The following is a 6,000-nucleotide window of genomic DNA, read 5'->3' as shown; positions in this document are numbered from 1 at the left end:
GACCTCGTGATCCACCCGTCTCGGCCTCCCAAAGTGCTGGGATTACAGGCTTGAGCCACCGCGCCTGGCCTATTGATTTCTTAATTATTCATTGTTTTGATTGTTTCATATCCGAGTATTTTATAACCCCAATGGCATCTCAAGCTTCTTGTTGAAGATGGTCATATACATGCTTCTTTAATATTTTGTATAACATGCAGCCTAGTGCTGATGACAGAGTAGATGTTCAACAGGTATCTATTCTGATGGAACTGAATCGGCTTAGTTCACAGATATCGAGCTCAGGACTATCAAGCACGCCTGTCTACCCACAGCACGGTACTGACCGTTACGGGGCACACACAATGCATGCATAGAAGATCAAACATTAGTAAGAATGTTTAGTTAAAGTTATAACTAAATACACACAACACACATAGGCACACAAAGAACCATAATTTGTGAATCTTTTCTACTTATTTTAAAACAAAACAAACTTCTATTACACAGGCTTGAAATACAGATATAGTAACTGCATATTTCTCTGATTTCACTTTAAAGCAGATAGGCTTTCAAATGACGTAGAATAAGTCTAATTTCATTACTGTATAGCCACACCACTTATGTCCCCAAATCAATAAACATTTCATTACAAGCCTTACACTTATTGATTAAGTAATTCTCTAAGCTGTTAGAAAAATTACTATCATAACCAGCCACATCTTGAGGACCTGCTCCCTGGAGAGAGCTGGACGTTCAGATAAGGGTGAGGCACAGGCCTACCCAAATCTTCAGAGCCTTTATGTACCTCTGATGAATGATTTGAGAACATTTTCACTTCCTTGCCCAAGTTAAGTTTGGTGGATCTTTGTCAGTATCATTGTAATAGTATTATAACATGTTATAATTAATGTTAAAAACCAAAGAATCCTTATTAAAAACCATCAGGTTAACTATGTTACTAAACTTACAAACTTGCTCTGAATCCTATTTTGATGGTTTCAATAATATTGACTAGGGGTTAAAAAAGTAAACACTGGCCGGGCGCGGTGGCTCAAGCCTGTAATCCCAGCACTTTGGGAGGCCGAGACGGGCGGATCACGAGGTCAGGAGATCGAGACCATCCTGGCTAACACAGTGAAACCCCGTCTCTACTAAAAAATACAAAAAAAACTAGCTGGGCGAGGTGGCGGGCGCCTGTAGTCCCAGCTACTCGGGAGGCTGAGGCAGGAGAATGGCGTGAACCCGGGAGGCGGAGCTTGCAGTGAGCTGAGATCCGGCCACTGCACTCCAGCCCGGACGACAGAGCAAGACTCCGTCTCAAAAAAAAAAAAAAAAGAAAGTAAACACTGAGAGTAGATTTATTCTTTTATTGTGTTAAACCAATCAGGATTTTACAAATACAATAGTATCATTAGCATTTTAGAAAATACTGTATTGTTATAGTGAATTCCTTATTAGGAAAAACATGTCACGAATAATCTATTTGCAATTTTAAACTGATAATTGCAATTAATTTCTCTCACAAGTAGCTCTGCTTGTGCTCACAAGACTGTATATAAGACAGTCTCCTGTAAAGTCTTAAAAGCAGAAAATTGAACAGGTTAGTTGGTAGACTGATACCTTCTCACTGCCTTATACTTTTGGTTAAAGGTCCTCGTAAAGTTTTAAAAGCTAAGAACCATTTGAAGCACAGTAAGGCATGGGAGGAACCCACACCTGCGGTGCTCCTGGCACCTGTGGTTGGGCTGGTCCCGTGCGGCAGGAAGGGACTCGCTATGGGGTTAGGCCTGGAAAATGAGGCTCCCTCTGTAGCCAGTCTCTGAATGGAACATTTGAATGCAAAGTGTTAGACCCAGCCACTGGGGGAATACTAAATCCTATTACCAAAAAAAGCATCTTTTACTTTTTGTAAATTGCAGAGTCTTAAAAAACATATGGCTTATTATAACATTTCTCTGTGCATAAAATGCAGATTTATGAGCTTGATAGAATATAAAACTATGTAGCACAAATAAAATTTTGTCTATGACAGTGCTTATTTGGAACTTCATTATAATATCAATTTTTAAAAATCCATTTTTTTTTGCATGAAGCTATGTGCCTCTTAAATGGAAGCCATTACTTATACATTATATGCAATACAGAATCTGTGCCATAAAATTTTGAAACATTTTAGCCATTCACAGATCATTTATTAGGGATTGCTTATCACATAGATATATTTAAATAATATAAGTATGGAAAAGATGTTTATATTGCATAAATGAAAGACAAATTATTGATATACAAAATTTAAAAATGTATTCATAAATTTCTATCCCGAAATGGCTCAGGAAGAATAATTTTAAAAAATCATACAGCTAAATTTCTGAAAGGTAGATAAGGTTATCAACATCATTCACTCCTGGACAACAGATAATTCAAAAGTTGTAGCTATTAGAGAAGGAGGAGCAAGAAAAATTAGCCTCATGCAGTCAGTAATCATTTATGTGAGAAACAAGGTTATAGAAAAGAGTCACACAGGACACATTAATGTGAGTCTGTGAGAAAAACTATTAACGTGTATTAATACTGGGTTAAAATTTTTTGAAAAATTTTAGACTTTCTCTACGATCATAACATATTGTGATGTATGCTTATCTAACAAGGCAAATCACCGTACAACTCATCAGCTACAGTAACATGGAAAACCATAAGTAACCATTTTAGAATAACTGTAAGTAATTTTAAAATGAATGAAGAGAATATAAGTGACTTTTTTAGCCTTAAGCAGGCTTATGAGGATGACTAATGATTTCCCTGACAGATGGCACAGAATTGGTTTCGGAATCAACACCTATGCAAATGAAAATGTCAGCTGAAAAATGAGATGGCACAATAAATCAGTCCTTTTAAGGAAATGGTGGAGGCAAAGAAAGGCAGAATAATTACATGCGTGGCCGCAGGGGTGGTTAAGGTGGTGCCATCTGTCACAGCAGACCTCTGACCCCAGGTGGTGGGGGAGGGTGTCTCAGAACGGCCAGTGGTGTCAGAGTCACCAATCTGCAGCTCCTCAAGCATGGCTGTGGAGGACTCACTCTCTGAGCAGGAGGAGTGCTCGGCCAGGGAGGAGTCTGTAGCCAGAGAGCCTGTGTCATGGCTGTGGATAAGGCTTTCAGGAGCTGGGGGCAGGTGTTTGTATAAGCAATGGGAAAAGCTGTGGGGTTTATGCAGGGGTGAAGACCCCAAACCATCGGGTGGCGGAAGGCTAAGTGATGCTGAGCTGGTGCCACTGCCTGGTGAAAAAGTGGCTCGGTTCAAAGGTACCACAGAAGGAGGGCACGGAGGAGAGGCTTCTGGTGTGGTTTGTCTGTGTGTCTGTGAAGCATTTACCTCCAACACACTGGCAGGTAAGTTCTGATTTCCAAGCTGAGTATGAGGAAAAAATAATAAGAGATAAATTATCCAATTAACAAAAGTACCTCTTTTTTGCAATTTGGCAGAGAAGGCAAAGCATCGGTTTTATTTGCAAGCACTTTAAGGAGTTACATTCAGATGGATTAGGTGCCAACCACACAGTGCAGAAAAAGCATGAAAACAGGAAGAAAGTGAACCCAGTCGGTGTGTTTTGGAAACAAGGCTGGTTTTCACACAGCACTGCAATGTAATTTTGGATAGGGGCTTGAGAGTGTTGGCACAATGAAACCGTTTCCTCAGGAGTTTTAGTTTTTGTATTTGTGACGATAAGATATCAGACTATTGGTCAGCAGAACTGGTTTGCCCTTCACTAGAAAAATCTAATCGCATAACTGCTTCCCCCTTGCCAAAATGTCTCCAAAACATAAATCTGTTTGTCTTATTTTTTCCTGGTTTATGAATCTAAATACTGATAATACTAAACACAACTAAGTGGAAAAGATAAATGGAAACGCTATTTTATTTCCTTTCCACTCATTAAATCTGTTCTTTGATTTCACTACAAAATACGAAAAGAATTGGACTTTAAAAATATCCTAGCAATGCAAACAGAGGTACCATGTGTGAAAATGAAAACCAGCCACCGATAATGGTTAGAATGCACCCTAGTTAGTTAGAACTATGGTTGGCACTAAATCTTAGGTAAAGGAGAAAGAAACTGAAGGAAAAATAAAACATTTAACAGCTCCAAGTCTATATATAGCCCAAGAGGCTAATCACAGCGAAGGGATGCTCTGTAGGAAGAAGAGAGAAGATGACCGTTTGAAATTTTACAACCACCTGTGGTAGCCTTGACGACGTCTGACCGCACATCACAAACAGGATGATAAGCACTGAATTCAACATAAGTGAATAAAACTCTGAAGCAAGTTTTCTTACTTGTTTTTTCTACCTCTCAGAATAGATACTTTTTTGGAGGGGATGTTTGGGGGAGGAAATTGTTTGAAGATAGATGGCCAGAGGTATTGTGAGATACTAGTACAAAGATGGGAAATGAATGAAGGAGAACCGCTTACACTTAGAAATATTGCCTAGTAAATGTTTAAGGAGTACAATTTGGTGTTCTTTGGCGGCCGTAATTTTCAAAACGGCTGATGTCATGTGCGTTGTTAGCATGATACAAAAGGTTACAATACTTTTTTTCTCAGACTTTTACTTGAATACTTTTAAAAAATCCATCATATAAAAAGGTCTCTCTGAATCATAGATCCCTTAGAAATCTGATGAAAGTGACTGATCCTTCTTTTAGGGAAATGCACAAATTCATACATACAGAAAGTTCTGCATAAACTTCACGGGGAGAGAGACACTCTAAAGCATATCCTTCATCTAACGGGTTAAGAAACCCCAACATTGAATAAAAAGACAGATTTTCTTGTCCTAATCTTACTTAATATGATTTTTTCTTGTTCAAACATAGTCATTTTAAATGTGAGATATATATATATATATAACATATATATATATATTACTGTTTATGGTTGTTTAAATCTCTAGAAATAACTGACAGAAATCTTAGTTACCCAGAACTTAAAATGTTTTGGTATGGATGCATCCTTATTACTGAGTGCTTATAGTAATTGCAATCTTATTGGAGGTAAAACTATAATATTATGAAATTACCATAATTCTAACTTAATATATTAAAATTTTGCTGTAAGTCTGAATGTAATTCAGTATAAGGCAGTCTTTGGATAGCGTCAATGAAATTTCCCCTAATAATGCAGCTTTGCTAAGGATGCTTCCATGTAATATGAATCTCTTTTTAGTTTTATTTATGCTAAATGAAAACTATGAAATAATACAAATCATACAAAAGAATTTGAGTTATCTGCTCATAAGACTTTTCCCTTTCAAATTAAAAGAAAATAAATCTAATGACTTTAACCCCCATTGGATTGACTTGTCCATATCCTGTGACTTGAAACATGTCAAAAGCCAAAGCGTATTCTTTCTAAAATCACCATTGTCGTGGGTAATAAGATCATTAGTTTGCGTAGCATTGTGTCTGGGGATGGCCCTTATCCATTTAATTGTTCTTCCAAATAGAATGTCCACAGAAAACAAAATTATTCCACCTTTTGAATTTCTTTCACCACCTCCTGACATGTTCCTGGTTTTGAGTCTTTTAATGCACGTGTGTGTATGTGTGCGTGTGTGTGTTTGTGAGTGTAAGGCATGAAATGCCTCGTGGTGAGTCACATCACACTTACATTTCTACAGATAAAACTCAGTAATTCAACAGTCATACTGGTCACCCACAAAAAAGCTTTGACAGACCCCAATCTCCACATGAATGGAATACTCTAGAGGCCCGGGGGGAGAGAAAGACCACGAGACACGTGTTTCTCCTGAGGAAAATCAGAAGAGCAACTGGAAAGGTATGAAGGGGAAGAAGATGGCATTTTCCCCATTTGGACTACCCTGAAAATAGGGAAAACTGGCTTAAAACAAGCACATTTTTTTCCTTACTTCGTGAGTGGCAAGTACATGACGCAGAAAATCATCCTCACCGTTTTGGGTCTCCTTTTCAAGACTGTGGAAGACTGAGGTGTTTGAATA

General features: G+C 38.0%; 1 protein-coding gene across 6 annotated transcripts in view; it reads right to left on the bottom strand.

Moving 5' to 3' along the window:
* Positions 1-6,000, bottom strand: part of SORBS2 (sorbin and SH3 domain containing 2) — a 377,524-nt gene that overhangs the window by 77,154 nt on the left and 294,370 nt on the right. The gene's annotated exons all lie outside the window — the stretch shown is intronic.

The sequence above is a fragment of the Colobus angolensis genome, unplaced genomic scaffold (genome assembly GCF_000951035.1).
Source record: "Colobus angolensis palliatus isolate OR3802 unplaced genomic scaffold, Cang.pa_1.0 Scaffold5, whole genome shotgun sequence".
NCBI lineage: Eukaryota > Metazoa > Chordata > Mammalia > Primates > Cercopithecidae > Colobus > Colobus angolensis.
Note: the sequence above shows the minus strand (reverse complement) of the source record. Positions and strands in the feature narration are given on the sequence as shown.